Genomic DNA, 22,216 nt, shown 5'->3' with positions numbered 1-22,216 from the left:
CTCTCTCTCTCTCAAATAAATAAAAAAATCTTTAAAAAAGAATATTAACCTAAATAAGGTAGAGGGGTGCCTGGGTGGCTCAGTCAGTTCAGTGTCTGACTTCAGCTCACGTCATGATCTCAGGGTCCTGGTATTGAGCTCTGCATCAGGCTCCCTGCTCATTAGGAACTCTGCTTCTCCCTCCCCCTCTACCCTTCCCCACACTCGTGCTTTCTCAGTCTCTCTCTCAGATAAATAATTAAAATTATTTTAAATAAATAAGGTAGAAAAAGAGACAGAAAAGTCAGGAAAAGTAGGAGACACAAAAGACAATGATAGAAATAAAGATATATCAGTATTCATAATGAAATGCACTAAACTCACCATTGAAAAGAGATTCCAGACTAGGTTTTTTTACATTTAGTTTTAAGCTACTTAAAAGGGACAAAACTACAACATAAAATACAAAAAAAAAAAAAAAATTGGAAGAAAGACCTGCACAAACATATTTACCAGGCAATTATTAACCAAAACAAAACGGCTATAGCTATATTATTATCAGACAAAATAGATTTTATGGCAAAATAGCTTTATATGTATAAAGAAGTTTATTTATAATGTGCAAATATCAATCTACCAGGAAGCTAATCATATAGTCTAACAAAAAAAAAGCAGCAGCAGCAAGAACCGACTTTTTTTTTTAAAGATTTTATTCATTTATTTGACAGAGAGAGAGCACAAGTGGTGGGAAGGGGCATAGGGAGAAGCAGACTCTCTGCTGAGCAAGGAGCCCAACACAGGGCTCAATCCCAGGACCCCGGGATCATGACCCAAGCCAAAGGCAGACACCCAACTGACTGAGTCACACAGTCACCCCAAGAACTGAAAATTTCAAAGAGAAATACATAAACCCACTATCATAGGGGGAAATCTGAACTTTTCTTTCACTAATTGAGCAAGAAGACAAACATTTGATAAAGACAGAGAAGACATGAAAACAAGACATGAAGATAAGACATGAAAACATTTAATCTAATTGTCATATTTTGTACACAACAGACAGAATAAGTTATTACATATCAAAGGTTTACCAAAATTGACTATGTACTAAAATATAAGACAAGTGAAGAAAGCATTTTGATACACATCCCACTAAATGAGACCACATTTCAACTGGGTTAAAAATCAATGACAGAAAAGAAAACTGAAATTATTTTTGAAATGTGAAAACATATTTCCAAGTAACTCATAAGTCAAATAATAAATCTTAATGGAAATTGGGGAGCCTGAACTCCCACCACACCTGGTAGTCACAAGGCAACCCTCCCTCTCCCCACTGGAGTGGTGTTAGAGGAGATCTAATGGAGACTCAGGACTTTCATCATCACCCAGTGATACTGAGACCACCCCCCATAGTGTCAGTGGAGAACTGAAACTCTCATCTCTACCTAGCATTAAAGAGGAACTCCTCTCAGGGCTCCTCGCTGGCTCAGATGGAAGAGTATGCAACTCTTGGTCTCAGGCTCATGAGTTCAAGCCCCATGTGGGGTGTAGAAATTCCTTAAACAAATAAAAACTTTTTAAAAAAAGGAACTCCTTTCATGTCTCACTGAATGAAGGAACTTGGACTTCTACGTTCACTTGTAAGTAATGAGGTGGTACCTCCACTTTTCCTACCAAAGCAGTGTCAGAAAAAAAACCAGCAGAAACAGGTTTAAATAAGATACAGAATCTCAGAACATAATATGAAATGTCCAGGTTTCAAATGAAAATTACTCATCTTACCAAGAACCAGGAAGTTCTCAAACTAAATGAAAAAAAATATAATCAATACACACTTTACTACATTGAACAGAGTCTCCCAAAAATCCATGTCCACTGGAACCTTTGAATGTTACCTTATTTGAAAATAGGGTCTTTACCCGTAAATTAAATTGAGTAGAGATTATATTAAGGTTGGGCCTAAATCCAATAAAACTGGTGTCCTTTAAGAAGAGGGAAATTTGGACACAGACACATAATAGAGAAAACCATGTGGAGACAGAGGCAGAGATTGGAGTAAATATCTGCAACTCAAGAAACACCAAAGACTGAACTATCAAAAGCTAGAAGAGGCAAGGAAGGATTATTTCCTAGAGCCATTAGAGAAAGTATGGCTCTGCCAAAAAACTTGATTTCAGCCTTGATTTCACCTTAACTTCTAGCCTCAAGAACTGTGAGAGAATAAATATCTGTTGTTTTAAGCCACCTAGTTTGTGGGCATTTGTTGTGGCAGCCCCAGTAAACTTAATATAGATGCTAAGAATGAGATAACAAAAATGTTAAAATTATCTAATAAAGATTTTTAAATTCCATGATTTTTAAAATGCTTCAATAAGCAATTTGTAACATGATTGAAACAAGTAAAAAAAAAAATCTCAGGAAAAAGGAACGTACAAAGAAAAACCAAAGGGAAATTTTAGACTTAAAAAACACAATAACCAAAATAAAAAGCTCATTGAATAGGCTCAACAATACAATGGAGAAGACAGAAGAAAGAATCAGTGAAATGGAAAATAGAACAATAAGACAGTACCCAATACGAATGACAGAAAATAGACTGAAAAAGAATGAACAGAATCTCAGAGAAGTGTGGAACTTTAACAAAAGATGTAGCATTTGTGTCATCAGATCCGTGGAAGAAGAGAAATACGGCAGGACAGAAAAAGTACTTAAAGAAATAATGGCCAGAGGCGCCTGGGTGGCTCAGTCAGTTAAGTGTCTGCCTTTGGTTCAGGTCATGATCCCTGGGTCCTGGGATCAAGCCCCACATCGCGCTCCATGCTTAGTGGGAAGCCTGCTTCTCCCTCCCCTTCCCGCTCATGCTCTCTCACTATCTTTGTCTATCTCAAATAAATAAATAAAATATTAAAAACGAAATGAAAGAATGGCCAAAGAAAAGAAATAATGATTGAAAACTTCTCCAAATTGGCAAGGGACATAAACCTGCACATTCAAGAGACTGAGCAAACCCCAAAAAGATACAGCCAAAGAAATACACCCCAAGATGCATGGTTAGTTCAACTTTTGAAAACTAAAAACATCTCAAAAGCAGCCAGAAAAAAATGACATCTTATCTATTGGGGAAAAACAACTCAAATGGCAATGGATCTCTTATCAGAACCATGGGAGACAGAAGGAAATAGCACAATATTTTTCAAGTACTAGAAGAAAAGAATTGTCAACCCAGAATCTTATATGCCAAGATAATATTCTTCAGAATGAAGAGGAAATAAAGACATTTTCAGTTGAAGGAAAACTAAGAGAATGTGTCTCCAGAAAACTACCTTAAGAGAATAGTTTCTTTTTTAAGATTTTACTTATGTATTTGAGAGAGAGAGAAAGTGAGCACACGAATGAGGGGGAAGCAGGCTGGACACGGGGCTGGATGTGGGGCTGGACACGGGGCTCGATCCCAGGACCCTGAGATCACGACCTGAGCTGAAGGCAGATGCTTAACTGACTGAACCACCCAGGTACCTCAAGAAAAGAGATTTTCTAAACAGAAAGTTCTCTAAATAGAAAGGAAACAATAAAACAATAAAAGAAGGAATCTAGGAATACTAGGGAGCAAAAAAAGACAGACTAGGCAAAAATATGGATTAAATACAATGGGCTTTTGCTCTCCTTTTGAGTTTTCTAAACTGTGTCCAATGGTTGAAGCAAAAATTATAATATTGCTTAATAAGATTCTAAATATAGATAGGGGAAATATTTAAGATAATTATATTATAAATGGGGGAAGGAAGAGACCTAAAGAGAAGTAAGGTTTCTATACTTCTATACTTTCTATACTTCCCTTGAATTGGTGAAATGATAACACTGGTAGACTGTGATAAGTTATGTACATATAATGTAATACTTAGAGCAACCACTAAAAAACTATACAAAGTACACTAAAAAATACTATAGAGATATTGGCCATCAGGGAAATGAAAATCAAAACCACAATGAGATGACTTCACACACACTCTGATGGCTATAATAAAAAAAGGCAAGACAATAAGTGTTACTGAGGATACAAAGAACTGGAAGTCTCATATCATACACTGACAGTGGGGATGTAAAATGATGCAGTAACTTTGGAAAGCAGTTTGGCGGTTCCTCAAGAAGTTAAATATGATACCATATGATTCAGCAATTCCACTCTAGAAACATACAAATCAAAATGAAAATATATGTCCACACAAGAACTTGTACACAGATATTCATAGCAGCATTATTCATAATAGTAAAAAAGTAGAATGAACCTAAATGTCCATCAACTGATAAGTAGATACATAAAATATATTATCCATGTAATCAAATCTTATTTGTCATAAAAAGGAATGAAATACTGATTCATGCTACAATGTGGATGAAAAATTGAAAACACTATGCCAAGGGAAAGAAACCAAATCCAAGGACACATAATTTTGTATAGAATCGGCAAATCCAAAGTGAGAGAACATAGATTAGTGGTTTCCAGGAGATGGGAAAAATGCAGAATGGAATGTGATTGCTAATATGTATGGGCTTTCTTTTTGGGGTAATGAAAATGTTCTGGAATTATATAATGGTGATGGTTGCACAATTTGTGAATGTACTAAAAGTCATTGAATTGTACATATGGAGATGAAAAGTACAGCATAGGAAATATAGCATATAATATTGTAATAATGTTGTATAGTGACAAATGGTAACTACACTTATTGTGGTGAGCAGTAAGTACTGTAAAAATTTTTAAGTGAATGAATCATATAATATGTGAATTATATTTCAATAAAGCAGTTTTAAAAAACACTATAGATATGTCAAAATGGAATTCTAAAAAATGTTCAAGTAATCCATAGGAAGAAAGGAAAAGAAAACAGAAAGAACAAACGGAAAATAAAATATAAACAATCAGACTTAGTCTGAACATATCAATAATTATGTTAAATGTAAACGGTCTAAATACAATTAAAAGAGATTGATAGAAAGGATTAAAAATACAACTATATGTCATGTACAATAAATTCGCTTCAAATATAATGATATAGGCTGAATGAAAGTAAAAGGATAAAAAAAGTTATATCATGCAAACATTAATCAAAGGAAAGCAGGAGTGGCTAAATTATTAGATAATTTACACTTAAGGCAAAGAAATTCACCAGAAACAAAGATGTACACTATACCATGATAAAAGTGTCAATCCACCAAAAAGACATGGCAATCCCAAAACTGTATACACCAACAGAAGTGAAAATAATGGTAAATAAAAACTGATAGGACAGAAATAAAGAAATAGACAAATACACAATTACAGTTTGAGATTTCAATACCACTCTCTCAACAACTGATAGAACAACTAAGAAAATCAAGGATGTAGAAGAACCTCATCAACCAATAGGATAGGATCTAAATGTATAGAACACTCTACCCACGACAGAATACACACTCTTTTCAAGTGCCTAAAGAACATATATCAAGGGAGACAATATCATGGGCCATAAAATAAACCTCAAGAAATTTAAAATAAGTTAAATCATACCAAGTATGTTCTCTACCCACTAGAAATCAATAACAGAAAAATCCTCCAAATACATTGAAACTAAACAACACACTTCTAAATAATTAATGGATCAAAGAGAAAGTTTCAAGAGAAATTAAAAAATGCATGAACAGAATGAAAATGAAAATACAAACTATCAGGGCGCCTGGGTGGCTCAGTCGTTAAGAGTCTGCCTTCAGCTCAGGTCATGATCTCCAGGTCCTGGGACCAAGCCCCGCGTCAGGCTCCCATCTCAGTGGGGAGTCTGCATCTCCCTCTTCTTCTGCCTTTCCGCCTGCTTGTGCTCTCTCTGTCTCTCTCTCTCTCTCTCTCTCAAATGAATAAATGAAATCTTTAATAAAAAAAGAAAATACAACATATCAATGTTTGTGGGACACAGCTAAATCAATATTGAAAGGAAAATTTATTGCATTAAATGTACCATTAGAAAAGAAGAAAAGTTTCAGATCAGTAATCTAAGTTTCCACCTTGAGAACATAAAAAAAGAAGAACAAAGTAAACCTAAGGCAGGAGAGAGAGAAGCAGAAACCAATGAAATTGAAAATAGAAAAGCAATAGAGAAAATTAATGAAACAAAGAGCTGGTTCTTTGAAAATACAAACAAAATTGACAGACCTCTAGAAAAAAAGACATAAAGACAAAAGAAAGAGAACACAAATGACCAATATCAGGAATGAAGTAGAACATCACTACAGACCTTGCAGACACCAAAGAGTTAATAAGGGATGAAATGGATCAATTTCCTGAAAAACAAGTTACCACAACTCACCTAATATGAAATGGATAATATGATAGATATTATTGATAATAATATAATAGGTAGTATGATATATAATGTTCAATTAAGGAAATTGAGTCATAATTTAAAAACAGTTACCAAATAAATACAAAAAATCTATGTAAAAAGATTTTTTTCCCTAAAAAGAAATCTCCAGGCTCAGATGGTTAAACTGGAAAATTCTATCAAATGTTTAAAGAATAATTAATGCAGAGATTGATGCATAAATACAGAGAGCAAACTGATAGTTGCCAAGGGGTGAAGGGGAATGGGAGGTTCAGGCTTCCAGTTGTAGAATGAATAATTCATGGGGATGAAAGGTACAGCATAGGGAATATAGTCAGTGGTACTGTAATAGTGATGTAAGGTGAGAGATGGTAGCTACACTTGTGTTGAGCATAAGATAATCAATAGAGTTGTCGAATCACTATGTTGTATGCCTGAAACGAATGTAACATTGTGTGTCAACTATACTTCAATTAAAAAAAGGAAACAAGAAAGAAAAAGAAAGAAAGAAAGAAAAAGGAAGGAAGGAAGAAGAAGAAAGAAAGAAAGAAAGAAGAAAGAAAGAAAAGAAAGAAGAAAGAAGAAAGAAAGAAAGAAAGAAAGAAAGAAAAAGAAAGAAAGAAAGAAAGAAAGAAAGAAAAAGAAAGAAAAAAGAAAGAGAAAGAAAAGAAAGAAAGAAACAACACCAACTGTACAAAATCTCTCCTAGAAAATAGAAGAGGGGCAAACTCTCCTAGAAAATAGAAAACTCTCCTAGAAAATAGAAGAGGAGCAAATGTCCCAATTCACTTTATGCAGGTAATATTACCCTGATACCAAAACCAGGCCAAAAAAAAAGTATAAAATAAGAAAACTACGGACCAATATCCCTCATGAATATAGACACAAAAACTCTTAACAAAATATATAGCAAAGAGAATTCAGTAATATGTGGGGCGCCTGGGCCGCTCAGTCATTAAGCGTCTGCCTTTGGCTCAGGTCATGGTCCCGGGGTCCTGGGATCGAGCCCCACTTGGGGCTCTCTGCTCAGTGGAAAGCCTGCTTCTCCCTCTCCCATTCCCCCTGCTTGTGTTCCCTCTCTCGCTGTGTCTCTCTCTGTCAAATAAATAAAATCGTAAAAAGAAAAAAAAGAATTCAGTAATATGTAAGGGGAATTAAACACCATGACCAAGGGGTTTATTCCAAGGATGTGGGGCTGGCTCAATATTTGAAAATCAATCAGTATAATCCAACGTAACAGGCTAGAGAAGAAAAATCACATGACCATATCATTCAATGCAGAAAAAAAATTTTGACAAAGTTCAATATCCATTTGTGATTAAATAAATAAATAAACTCTGAAAAAATAGTAACAGAGGAAGTTCCTCAACTTGATAAAAATCATCTACAAAAAACCCTGCAGCTAACATTAAATTTATTTTTAAAAAGATTTTATTTATTTATTTGAGAGAGAGAGCATGAGCAGGGGTAGGGGCAGAGGAAGAGGGACAAGCAGACTCCTGGCTGAGCATGGAGCTTGACATGGGGCTTGATCCCAGGACCCTGAGATCATGACCTGAGCTGAAGTATATATATATATATATATATATATATATATATATATATATATATATCACATCTTCTTTATCCATTCACCTGTCGATGGACATCTTGGCTCTTTCGATAGTTTGGCTATTGTGGACATTGCTGCTATAATCATCAGGGTACACATAGCCCTTTGGATCTCTACATTTGTATCTTTGGGGGTATTTACCCAGTAGTGCCATTGCTGGGTTGTACAGTAGCTCTATTTTCAACTTTTTGAGGAACCTTCATACTGTTTTCCAGAGTGGCTGCACCAGCTTGCATTCCCACCAACAATGTAGGAGGGTTCCCCTTTCTCCGCATCCCCGCCAACATCTGTCGTTTCCTGACTTGTTAATTTTAGCCTTTCTGACTGGTGTGAGGTGGTATCTCATTGAGGTTTTGATTTGGATATCCCTGATGCCAAGCAATGTTGAGCACTTTTTCATGTGTCGGCCATCAGGATGTCTTCTTTGGAAAAATGTCTGTTCATGTCTTCTGCCCATTTCTTGGTTGAATCATTTGTTCTTTGGGTGTTGAGTTTGATAAGTTCTTTATAGATTTTGGATAGTAGCCCTTTATCTGATATGTCATTTACAAATATCTTCTCCCATTCTGTCAGTTGTCTTTTGGTTTTGTTGACTGTTTCTTTTGCTGTGCAAAAGCTTTTTATCTTGATGAAGTCCCAATAGTTCATTTTTGCCCTTGCTTCCCTTGCCTTTGGTGATGTTTCTAAGAAGAAGTTGTTGTGGCTGAGGTCAGAGAGGTTATACAAAGCTGTAATCATCAAGACAGTATGGTACTGGCACAAAAACAGACACATAGATCAATGGAACAGAATAGAGAGCCCAGAAATAGACCCTCAACTCTATGGTCAACTAATCTTCGACAAAGCAGGAAAGAATGTCCAATGGAAAAAAGACAATCTCTTCAACAAATGGTGTTGGGAAAATTGGATAGCCACATGCAGAAGAATGAAGCTGGACCATTTCCTTACACCACACACAAAAATAGATTCAAAATGGTTGAAAGACCTAAATGTGAGACAGGAGTCCATCAAAATCCTAAAGGAGAACACAGGCAGCAATCTCTGCGATATCCACTTTCACCACTCTTATTCAACTTAGTGCCGAAAGTTTTAGCCACTGCAATAAGATAAGAAAAGGAAATAAGAGACACACAAATCAGAAAGGAAGAAATTAAATTGTTATTTACAGATGACATAATTATCTATGTAGAAATTTCAAGAAATCTACCAAAAACCTCCTAGAACTTAAAGTGATTTCAGTAAGGTCACAGAATAAAAGACAAATGTACAAAAAACATTTTACATGATATTTCCATATATATAGCAATGAACATGTGGACACCAAAATTAAAAATACAATGCTCTTTACAATCACTCAAAAAATGAAATACTTAGGTATAAATCTAACAAACATGTATAGGACTTGCATGCTGAAAATTACATAACACTGACAGAATCATGAAAGAATCAAAGATCTAAATAAAATGGAGATGCATACAATGTTCACAGATTGGAAACCCAACATGTGAAAATATCAGTGTTCTCCACATAAATATACAGGTTTAACACAATTCTTGCTTAAAAAAAAGCTACCTACAAAAACACATTCTTTCTATATACAATCAACAACTAAAAAATAAAATTTGTTGGCCATAGCAACTTCTTACTAGATATGTCTCCTGGAGCAAGGAAAACAAAAACAAAAATAAACTGTTGAGATTATATCAAAATAAAAAGCTTATGCACAGGGGCACCTGGGTGGCTCAGATTGTTAAGCATCTGTCTTCAGCTCAGGTCATGATCTCCAAGTCCTGGGATTGAGCTCCATGTTGTGTTCCCAGCTCAGCGGGGAGTCTGCTTCTCCCTCTCCTTCTGCCTTGCCCCCTGCTTGTGCTCTCTCTCTCAAATGAATAAATAAAATCTAAAAAAAAAAAAAAAAGCTTCTGCACAGCAAAGGAAACAATCAACAAAACTAAAAGGCAACCTACAGAATGGGAGAAGATATTTTCAAATGATATATCTGATAAAGGGTTAGTATTCAAAATATATAAAGTCATAAAACTCAACACCTAAAAAGTAAATAATCCAGTTAAAAAATGGGCAGAAGACATGAATAAACATTTTTCCAAAGAAGACATACAGACGGCTAACAGACACATGAAAAGATGCTCAACATCACTCATCAGGAAAATACAAATCAAAACTACAATGAGATATCACCTCTCACCTGTCAGAATGTCTAAAGTCAACAACACAAGAAGCAGCAGATATTGGTGAGGATGTGGAGAAAGGAGAACCTTCCTGCACTATTGGTGGGAATGTAAACTGGTGCAGCCATTCTGGAAAACAATGTGAGGTCTCCTTGAAAAGTTAAAAATAGAACTACCCTACAATCCAGTAATTGCACTACTAGGTATTTACCCAAAGAACACAAAAATACCAATTCAAAGGGATACATGCACCCCAATGTTTATAGCAGCATTATCTACAATAGCCAAATTATGGAAAGAGCCTAAATGTCCATTGACTGATGAATGGTTAAAGAAGATGTGGTATATAAATACAATGGAATATTACTTAGCCATAAGAAAGAATGAAATCTTGCCATTCACAATGATGTGGATGGAGCAAGAGAGTATTACGCTAAATGAAATAAGTCAGAAAAAGGCAAATACCATATGACTTCATTCACATGTGGAATTTAAGAAAAACAAATGAGCATAGGGGAAAAAAGGAGAGAGACGCAAACCAACTCTTAACTATAGAGAGCACACTGATGGTTACCAGAGGGGAGGTCAGTGGAGGGTTGGGTTAAATAGGTGATGGGGATTAAGGAGTGCACTTGTGATGAGCACCAGGTGTATGTAAGTGTTGAATCACTAAATTGTATACCTGAAGCTAATATACTGTATGTTAACTAACTGGAATTTAAATAAAAACTTAAAAATAAAATAAACTTAAAATAAAATAAAATGACACTATTATTTATAATGTCATAAAAGTCAATCAATTAGGAATAAATTTAATGAAAATATACAAAACTCCTTTATAGACAACTACAAAACACTGCTTATAGAAATTAAAGAATATCTAAATAAATGGAGAGATATACCATATTCATGAAATGGAACTCAGTACTGTAAAGACATCAATTCACCGCCAAAGTGACCTATAGATTTAATGCAATCCCAACACCTAGAAGGGTTTTCTGTGGTGAATTTTGATAAGCTAATTTGAAAATTTTATTTGGAAATGCAAAATACTTAACATTGGAAGATTTATGCTACCTGATATCAACAGTATTATAAAATTCTAATAACTACTGTTGTGTGGTGTTGGTGTGAAATTATTATAGAGACTAATGGAACAGAATAGAGAATCCAGTAGCAGAACCTGGTTTATAACAAATACCACCACAATTCCGTGGAGAAAATGATATTCTTTCCATTAAATTCCACAAGGTCAATTTAGATACCCATAAGAAAAAAAAATGAACTTTGATCCCTACCTCACACTAAATTCATTTGAGATGGAGCACAGACTAAAATATGATAGGTAAAAAAGCAAAGCTGCTAGAACAAAACATAGGAAAATATCTTCATGACTTTGGGGTAGGCAAAGATGACTTAAACAGAACACAAATTTTAAACAGCTATAAAACAATCATTAAAATGGACTTCTTTAACATTTAAGAACTTTTATTCATCAAAAGATGATGGTGAAAAGGGAAGCCAAAAACTGCTTCATATTTTCAAAATAAAAACACTCATATCTAGTATATATAAAGGACTTTTTTATATTAATAACAATAGGCCCAGCCCAATTTTTTAATAAGCAAAATACCTGAATAGACACTTCACAAGAGAGAACCTTCAAATCGCTATTAAGAATATGAAAAGATGATCCACTTCATGATTAATCAGAGAGATAAAAATTAAAACCATAAGTAAATACTACTACATCCCCACAAGAATGGTTAATATTAAAAGCACTGACAATATCAAGTGCTGGAAAAAGTATGGGGACTCATATACTGCTGGTTAGAGTATACGTTGTTACAACTAGTTTGGAAAATTCTTCAGCAGTAGCTACTAAAGATAACTATATGTGTTAACTTTATGATATAACAATTCCATCCTTTATTATATACTCAACATAAGTGTTTGTCCATTAAAAGACATGTATAATATTCAAAGCAGCTTTATTCATAATGGCAAAAACTGGAAACAAATGTCCATCAGCAATCAAATGAATATATAAATTATGATATATTCATATAATAATATACTAATTAATACAGCAATACAAAAAATGAACTGTAGATACATACAACATCATAGTTGAATCTCAGTGGAACTTCTCACTGTGCTTTGTTTGGACTTGAATTCTGTGTACTGCAGTCAAGAAATTGCCCTAGGCAGAGAGCTGAGTAATCATGGGGTTTTTCCCTGTTAGTTTCCCTCCTTTCAGCAATCTCAGCCTTATATTGCCTGTTGTCCACATCCTGAAAATAATTGCTCATGTATTTTTGTCTGGACTTATAGTTATGGCAAGAAGACCAGTCCAGTACCAGTTACTCCATCATGGTCGGAAGTAGAAATCCAGAGTTATTTTAAGAAGTAGTAGGAACTGTATTTAGGAAAACTGGTTGAGACAGGAACACTGACTAGGTAACTGCAGGATCTTTTATTCATAATGGACCTATTGACATAGGATATTTAGGTGAAAGGATGATCAGTAAATTTTGGATACGATGTGATTGACATGTCATATTTAAAGGTTGATCTGCTATCACAGAGAGGCCTCAAAATGCAATGACTTAAATTAAATGGAAGTTTGTTTTGTGGAAGAGTCTAGTAATCTCCATAGCCAGGTGGCTCTGTTTGAGGTCATTCAGTGACCCAGGCTGGTAAGGCATTTCTGTGCATTTATTTCACCTAATGTCTAAGGTTGCATCAGTTATCACCATAATCTGGCAGGTTGGAAGTAGAGAAGAGAAAGTGAAAATACATATACCCAATGTTTTAAGTCAAGATCCCAAAGTGGCATGTATCACTTTTGCTTACATTGTACTGTCAAGAATTAGTCACATTGGCTGGGAAGATGGCAGAGTAGGACATTCCTGGGCTGACCTCTTGCCATGTGGCTGCCTAGAGAGCACCAACGTCGGCATAAATAACCCAAAAAGCAGCCCGAAAACTGGCAGAACAGACTCTCCACCACCCAGCATAGACAAGAGGCCACAGCGAAGCAGATCCACCCCCTCCGATTGCTCTTGGCAAGATCCCATCAAAGTGGTGCCACAAGCTTGGCAGTGTGTGCGCGGCCCAGACAAGGTCAGCACCACTCCAAAGTGAGTCCTGACCCAGGGAGAGGGGAAGATAACCACACACCCATCTGATTATGACCCCAGCAGTGGGCTGAGGGCAGGCAGCTGGTCTGACTGCAGGCCCCACCCACTAACAAAAGCTTCTCCGGGGATGACACAGGGACAGTGCCTGCAGTTTGGTGCTACTGCATCTCTGGCAAACGCCTGGTCTGATTCAACTCAAGCCCAAGGCATCCCCGGAGCAGCCCACTAACACCATGGGCACCAGACTCTGCCCACAACAGGCAGGGAGCCATCCCAGATAACAGGACTGAAGGCAAACACATCCCAGCCACAAGGTAGGACATCCCTGGAGCAACACACATAGGAGACACCCCCTGAAGCACCAGGTTCTGGGGAACAGACATTGCAGGACCTCTTCTTCATAGAGCCAATACTTTCAAGTGCAGGAGACGTAGCTGACTTTCCTAACACAGAAAAACAGACAACGCAAGAGACAGAATGAGGAGACAGAGGAATATGTCCCAAATCAGAGCAGGAGACCTAAGCGAAATGGAGATAAGTAATATGTCTGATAGCGAATTTAAAGTAATGTTCATAAAGATGCTCGCTAGAATTGAGGAAGGACTGCAGGACTTCCATGAGACCCTCCACCAAGAGCTAGAAGACGTAAAAAAGAACCAGTTAGAGCTATTGGACTCACTAAATGGAAATAAAAATAGACCATTTAGAATAAATAGCAAGCAAGAGGAAGTAGAAGAAAGGACCAGCCACCTGGAGGACAGAGTCATGGAAAGCAATCGAGCCAAGCAGATGAGAGGGGGGAAAAATACGCAAAATGAAAATAGACCCAGGGAACTGAGCAACGCTGTCAGGCATAACAGTCGCATGATAGGGATCCCAGAAGGAGAAGAGTGAGGAAAGGAGACAGAAGATTTGTCTGAAGAAATAATAGCTGAAAACTTCCTGAATCTGGGGAAGGAAAGAGAAATCCAGATTCAGTAGGCACAGAGAGCCCCCAACACAACCAACCCAAAGAGGTCTGCACCAAGACACAAAGTAAATAAGATGGCCAAAAGTAGTGATAAAGAGAGAATTTTAAAAGCAGCAAGAGAAAGGAAAGCAGGTACATACAAGGGAAACCCCATATGGCTATCAGTGGGTTTTTCAGCAGAAACTCTGCAGGCCAGAAGAAAGTGGCATGATAAATTCCAACTGCTAAAAGGAAAAATCTACAGCCAAGAATACTCTATCCAACAAGGCTTTCATTTAGAATAGAGGGAGAGATCAAGTTTCCCAGAAAAACAAAAATTAAAAGCAGAACCAGCCACGTCCCTGTCACACATGATGCTATCGGCCTGTGGGTCCCAAATTCACGGTCCGGCTGCCCTCCTGCCTGAGTCAGCGTGCACGGCCTGCCACCTGCTAAATGCCAAGTCAACATGCCTTCACCTCAGATTGCCAAGGGCTCAAATTGACACTGTTCCCCTCAAATTTCAGCCCCTGTGCCCAAGTTTGTGCACAAAAGTGGGAATAATTATAACAGCAGAATGAAGCAACCCAAACATCTATTTCTGTGGAATATAGAATGGATAAAAGGAGTGTGCTAGTCTGAGAACATCTCCAAAAAGCACATGAACAATACATACAGCATGATTCTGGTTAGTTAAAAAAAAACAAAAACAAAAACCTGGGAGGAATAAAACAAGATGAAACCAGAGAGGGAGACAAACCATAAGAGACTTCTTAAGCATAGGAAAGAAACAGGCTTGCTGGAGGGGAGGTGGGGGGGGATGGGGTGACTGGGTGGTGGGCATGAAGGAGGGCACGTGATAGAATGAGCACTGGGTGTTGTATGCAACTGATGAATCACTGAACTCTACCTCTAAAACTAATAATACACTATATTGTTAATTAATTGAACTTAAAATTAAAAAAAAGGAAATCCCCCCCCCAAAAAAGAATTAGTCACATTGGTCACACCTAACTACAATGTGGGCTGAGAAATAGAGTTGATAGCTGGGAATTTATTCAGCTAAAATTCTAGTGTAGGGGCGCCTGGGTGGCTCAGTTGGTTAGGCGACTGCTTTTGGCTCAGGTCATGATCCTGGAGTTCCGGGATCGAGTCCCACATCGGGCTCCCTGCTCAGCAGGGAGTCTGCTTCTCCCTCGGACCCTCCCCCCTCTCATGCTCTCTCTCTCTCTCTCTCATTCTCTCTCTCAAATAAATAAAATCTTAAAATAAAATAAAATTCTAGTGTAACAGAAGAACAGGAGACTAGATAGCAGGGTGGGGGGAGAACAATAATCTGCAAGTCTACCATGGATGCTTATGGGTCATCCAAGTGAAATGCCCAGCAGATAGCTCTATACAGGGACCTGGTATTGAATAGAGTGTTCTGAACTGGAGATGTGGATTCAGAAGCCATCAGCATATAAGTAGGAGTCAAGGACATGAGTATTGATGAAATCACCCAAATGAATTGAGAACTGGAACAGAACTCTAAAGGAACAATAACTCTGAAAAAGTAAGGGAGGAAGATCCCAGGAAGGAAATTATTTTTTATTATTTATTTATTTTTTTAAAAGATTTTATTTATTTATTTGACAGAGAGAGACACAGCAAGAGAGGGAACACAAGCAGGGGCAGTGGGAGAGGGAGAAGCAGTCCTCCTGCAGAGCAGGGAGCCCGAAGCTAGGCTTGAGCCCAGGACCGGGGATCACGACCGGAGCTGAAGGCAGACGCTTAACGACTGAGCCACCCAGGAGCCCCAAGGAAATTATTTTTTAAAAAGGATCAAAGAAGTAGGAAGAAAACCAGGTAGAGTAGTACCAAAGAAGCCTGAGGGAAAGGAATTTCAAGGAGGGAGTGGTCAATAAAGTCACCATATGCAGAAAGCTCAGGTACTATAAGTACAAAAATGCATTCATTAATTATTAATTCAACTGGGGCTGTGTGGGTGGCTCAGACAGTTAAGTCCCAGACTCCTGATTTCCCTGATTTCAGAGTTGTGGGATCGAGCCCCTCGTGGGGCTCCATGCTCAGCGTGGACTTTGCTTGTTCCTCTCCCTCTGCGCCACCCTGCCACCGCCACCGTGCTTGCTTGTGCTCTCTCTCTCAAATAAATAAAATCTTTAAAAAAATTCAACTGGAATTAATCCAAATATATGTGAATAATAAACAAATGAATGTTGAATAAAGAAATAAAGGCCTAAAAGGTTAATAGTGAAAACAAAAGGAGAGATTAGGGCAATGCAAGAGAGTGATTTTATTGGGGGTAATAGCTGAAATGTGATTGGCCATGAGTTGAGACTTGTTGAAATTGGCTACATGGGAATTCATTGTATGAATCTCTCCACTTTTGCATGTGATTTAAAAAAAATATTTTTTTGGTAGGCTCCATGCCCCACATGAAGCCCAACACCGGGCTTGAACTCACAAACCCGAGATCAAGACCTGAGCTGAGACCAAGAGTTGGATGCCTAACTGACTGAGCCACCCACGCACCCCTGGGATTAAAATTTTCTGAGGAAAAAAATGGTTTATGGGCGCCTGGGTAGTTCAGTTTGTTAAGCGTCTTCCTTTGGCTCAGGTCATGATCTCAGGGTCCTGGGATCGAGCCCTGCAACCCTGCTTAGCAGGGAGCAGGCTTCTCCCTCTCCCTCTGCCCCTCCTGCCTGTTCATGCACTTGCTCTCTCTCAGATAAATAAATAAAGTCTTAAAAAAAAACAACAGTTTAAAAAAAATCCGCCTCTTCTTCCCAAAAGGAAGGACACAGACTGAGATAAAATATCTGCAATACATATATTTGACAAAGGACTTATATCCAGAATATATGAGGAACTCCTATAATTCAACAAAAAAAGACAAACAGCAACCCAATAGAAAAATGGGCAAAAGATCTCACAAAAGAGGTAATTCAAATGGTCAGTAAACATACGACAAGGGTCTCAGCCTCATTAGCTGTCGGAGAAAGGCAAATTAAAATCACAAAGAAATATCTCTATATACCCACCAGAATTTCAGAAATGAAAAAAATTATAACATCAAATTTTAGCAAGAATGTAGAACAACTGGGACTCTCATATACTGCTGGGGAGGATACAAATCGATACAACTACTTTAGAAAACTGCCAGTGTCTGCCAAACCTGAACATAGGCAAACTGATTCAGAAATTCTACCCTTGACAAAAATGTGAACCGAAGTCACATACGAGAATGCGCATAGCGGTACTATTTGCAATGGTCAGAAAGTGTCTATTTTGTCTCGATGTCTCTTTTGATAGAATGGATCAACTGTGGGATGTTCAGATGATAGAACACTATGCAGTAATGAAAATGAACGAAGTACTGCTATACGTAAGAGAGGACACTCACAAACACAATTTTAGATGGAAGAAGCTATCCACAAAATACAACATACCATAGGATCCCATTCACATACCATTCAAGAATAAGCAAAACTACCCCAGTGTTTAAGAAGCTGTCATAGAGATTAAATTTGGGAAGGATGGTAAAAGTCGTGACAAGGAGGAAACCCGGGAAGGTTTCTAGGATGTGACAGTTACTCTGTTTCTTGATATGGGTGATGGGTTATGTGAGTGTTGAGTCTGTGAGAAAATAATAACATGCACATTTAATATTTACATACTTTTACGGAGAGTGTTGCCTTTCAGTAAAAACTTTTAACTAAATGGAAAAAAGAATGTGTTTTCCCTGAAGGACTGGAAGTGGCTAAAGAAGGAATCGATGGAGAAGGTACTGTCCGTTTGTTCCACCCTTCTGTCCTACGTCCCCCTTTTTTAATCAATAAAGTTATGAGGCATCAAAAGCCTTTTCTTATTTCTACCCATGGTTTGCCATTTGGGAATATTATTTCAGAAACACTAGTCCCACACTCAGACTATGTACTAATTCTCAGATAAACAAGCATCTTAGAGCTAACACCACATTCTCCTGGACCGAGAACTCCAAGCTGTTGGAATGAACTCTAGGTCTGATTACCAGATTCTAAATAAAATGCATGTATTTTCCCAGAATGGGTAAATTACATATATTCCTCCTTAGCATTAAAGGAATATAACTGAATTAATTCCTGTAGTCTTTTTTAGCATCAGAAAACTCTGAAATGATGGGTCCTTCCTCCAATTTCTATATAACCCAGTCTGGTGCATATTATGCCGTAAGTCGTCTTTTACCTCTCAAACTTTCCCCAGTCATGAAAATACAGTAGTCTGTGTAGATCTGCCCTGATTCAGTAACAGCAGAGAATATGCTCAGTGGAAGTAGAAGAAAGCTGATCTCATGTCTCCCCTGTTCCCTGTTTTGGAGATAATTCAGGGTAACTGGATGAGTCAGTCGCTAAACTCATGAGGCTGGGCTTTAATACCGTACAGTTCACAGGTTTCTCTCTAAATAGAAATCGTGGTTAAATATGTGGCATTTTGATGAAGAGATGTAGATATCATATTATATTTCAGAGTGAGGTTATATTAGAGCTAACTTTTTTTTAAACAGATGAACTCCTGATTTCATTCTCCTTCCCATGGTGATGTGGGATGTATCCAAATCTGGGCATTCAGCACCTGCTATGGCTATATTGCCAGGTAACTGCATGATTTTCTGTAAATCCTGGCAGATGGACTGTTTGTAGATTTTTGCAAATGTAGCATGCCTTTTGTTAGATGATGAGTGTGCCAATTTATTCATGACAGGGACAGCCACAACCTAAATTGAGGCAGAAGATTGGACAAAACATTTGCTTCTGACACTCAGATTCTATTATTTTAAACAGGAAAAACAAACAAACAGGAAAACTGTTAAGAATGACACACTCTTTTTTCCTTCTCATCAGACAAGATAAAGTGCTTTTAAAGCAAAGCAATATACATCAAGTTTGGTCACAGTCCACCATGTTGATACTAACAAATAATTTGAACAATACTGCCTTAAAAGCCCAAAATATTGCTGTGTTTGGCAAGAGGGGTCTCTTACCCAAGCCGCTGGCAACAAAGCTGTGAGTCAGCTTGAGGCATTTTGTTCCAGAAACCTACTGTTTTAGCCACTTGACTCAGTAATTAAGTAAAACTAAATGGGGAGCGCTTAAACAATAAAGACAAAAGCAGCCCTGAAAATACCAGAATTCTAACTTCTGTTTTGCTGGCCTCAAACCCTACAAAAACAAAGACTACTTTGTTTTTGTGAAAGGACTTCATAAAACCCCAAATAAGTTACCCATGTGGAAATATATCACCAGACCCTGCTTTATCAACAAATATATGATGGTCTCAAAGTACATTCCCAAATGAGGAGAGCTCATAGAATTTTACGAACAGTAGTGAGGGTGACTAAATATACATTGTACATGAGCATCATTTTTCTATTCTACAACTGGCAGCATGCTATGGATAATTGGTGAGACTGTCAGGAGTTAACCTTTTATAAGGGAGGCAAGGAACAAGATTTCTCTCTTTCCCACCCCATCTCCCTAAATGGGTTTTCCAGGAAACAGAAACTTTTCACTTTGTTGAAACGTTTTAAGGTTTCAAAACATTTTAAAATTTAATAGTTTTAAAACTATTTTGAATATAATAAAATGAATTTTTCTGACTTCTGGTGCAAATGGCACTGGTAAAATTTTTTCTGGACACAGAATCGGTTGGTAAGATAGTGATATTCTCTCAGGAGACACTGTACTTTCTGGCCACAAACTACTGTTTTGTGTTTGGGTTTTTTTTTTTCCTTAATGCCTTTTACCTCTAACTGTCAAACTACTGTAACTATGACTTCTTTGCCTGCCCTGCCTCTAATAGGCTCCACCTCTTACTTCAAACTCTGTGTAGTTTCTATTCTATAGATTGGGAAGCTAAATCACCAAGCTCATTCAAGTTCTATGTAAAGTAAGAATAAATTCTGAGTAAGCATCTGTGTGATTCTTCATTCATTCAGTAGATGCTTATAAGAAAACACTAAGTGTCCATCAACAGATATATGGGTAAAAATATGGCATATATTCCACTGTATTTGTACCACCACATTGTATATACCCCATATATGCAATGGAATATTATTCAGCCACAAGAAACAAGGAAATCTTGCCATCATTGACAACATGGATGGGTCTTGAGGGCATTATGCTAAGTAAGTTAGACAAAGACAAAAACTATATGATATCACTTATATGTGGAATCTACAAAAAAGAAAAAAAAAAAAGAACAAAAAAGCCCAACTCTTGGAAACAGAAAGTAGAATGGTGGTTACCAGGGACTGGAGGATGGGGGAAATGGGGAGATGTTTGTCAAAGAGTACAAACTTCCGGGCGCCTGGGTGGCTCAGATGGTTAAGCGTCTGCCTTCGGCTCAGGTCATGATCCCAGGGTCCTGGGATCGAGTCCCGCATTGGGCTCCCTGCTCCTTGGGAGCCTGCTTCTCCCTCTGCTTCTCTCTCTCTCTATCCCTCTGTCTCTCATGAATGAATAAATAAAATCTTTAAAGAAAAAAAAAAAAAAAGAGTACAAACTTCCAGTGAGAAGATGAGTAAGTTTTGGGGATCTAATGCACAACATTGTGATTATACTTAAAATACTGTATTTATTTACTTGAAAGTTGCCAAGAGAGTGGATCTCAAATGTTATTACAAATCATGTGATGTGGTGGAGGTGTTAGCTAATGCTACCATGGTCATCAAACTGCAATATATATCTATCAAGTCAACACATTGTACACCTTAAACTTACACAATATTATATGTCAATTTTATCTCAATACAGTTGGAAAAAATAAATTAAAAAACAAACAAACAAAAAAAGAAAACAGGTAGTACCTGACCTTTGACATCTGTTTGGGTGCCTCTCTACTTTTAAGTTCATTTTTGTTCTTATTAGATAAATACGTTATAAATTCAGTTAGATATTGTCAATTCTAAGAGTGTTTTAAAACAGACTATAGGGGCGCCTGGGTGGCTCAGTTGGTTAAGCGACTGCCTTCGGCTCAGGTCATGATCCTGGAGTCCCGGGATCGAGTCCCACATCGGGCTCCCTGCTCGGCAGGGAGTCTGTTTCTCCCTCTGACCCTCTTCCCTTTCATGCTTTCTCTCTCTCTCAAATAAATAAGTAAAATCTTTAAAAAAAATAAATAAAACAGACTATAAATGAGAATATTCAAGCACCATTTGTTCAGCATATAATATAAAGAACTATCATTCCATCGTCACGTAAACTAAGAAAACTTGACAGTAACAAGTACGCAATTTAGCATAAAGGATAATGTAATTTTGACAAAAGACTATTCCTATTGTCTTTTCTACACATGCACTTATTTCTAAGTGAAAATATGGTAGAAAGAAACTTGAACAAGATAGAATCTTATCCAGAGGTTTTAAAGAATCCACCACAGCTTTCACTGGCTGACGTCATTTTTTAAGAAAATATTTGGGTACGTTTAGGTGGAGCAAACACACTGTTACCCCTACCACTCCTCCTTATGCCTGTTTCACTGGGCCCTGAAGATGTTCAGATTTGGAAGCTGTGTCCTAGTCACATCTTTAACTACCTTGGTTGTCCTGAATTTCGATCACCAATTAAGTCGGGATTCCTTCTTGTCCACCTGTTGCACAGGGATATTATTAAGTAAAATGATCTATTATATACGAATCAATAAAAACTTTGGGTGAGAAGATGGCACAAAAAATTAAGCAAAGAGATTGCCTAATCAGTATACTTAAATTTTGGCAACAAGAAGTAGAATGATTAAAAGATGATTCAAAATGTCATTTTAACAATTAAAATTTCCATTCTTTCTTCTCTAAATTTTAATCAAATCCAATAGCAAAAAGGACCCAACACTTTACCTATGCTACCTTTTGTCCCTTGGATAGTTTTAAGTAATAATAAAATGGTCAAGGGGAAAAACGTGGGAGCAAAGAGAAAGATTACATGAATAATCTTCCAGGCTCCCAAATA

The 22,216-nt window shown here is 37.3% G+C and overlaps 1 protein-coding gene across 1 annotated transcript in view; it reads right to left on the bottom strand.

The window, feature by feature from the left end:
* The window catches only part of CHMP3 (charged multivesicular body protein 3), a 113,859-nt gene that overhangs the window by 67,532 nt on the left and 24,111 nt on the right, over positions 1 to 22,216 (bottom strand). The gene's annotated exons all lie outside the window — the stretch shown is intronic.

The sequence above is a fragment of the Zalophus californianus genome, chromosome 8 (assembly GCF_009762305.2).
Source record: "Zalophus californianus isolate mZalCal1 chromosome 8, mZalCal1.pri.v2, whole genome shotgun sequence".
Lineage (NCBI taxonomy): Eukaryota > Metazoa > Chordata > Mammalia > Carnivora > Otariidae > Zalophus > Zalophus californianus.
This window is presented reverse-complemented; position numbering and strand designations above follow the sequence as displayed.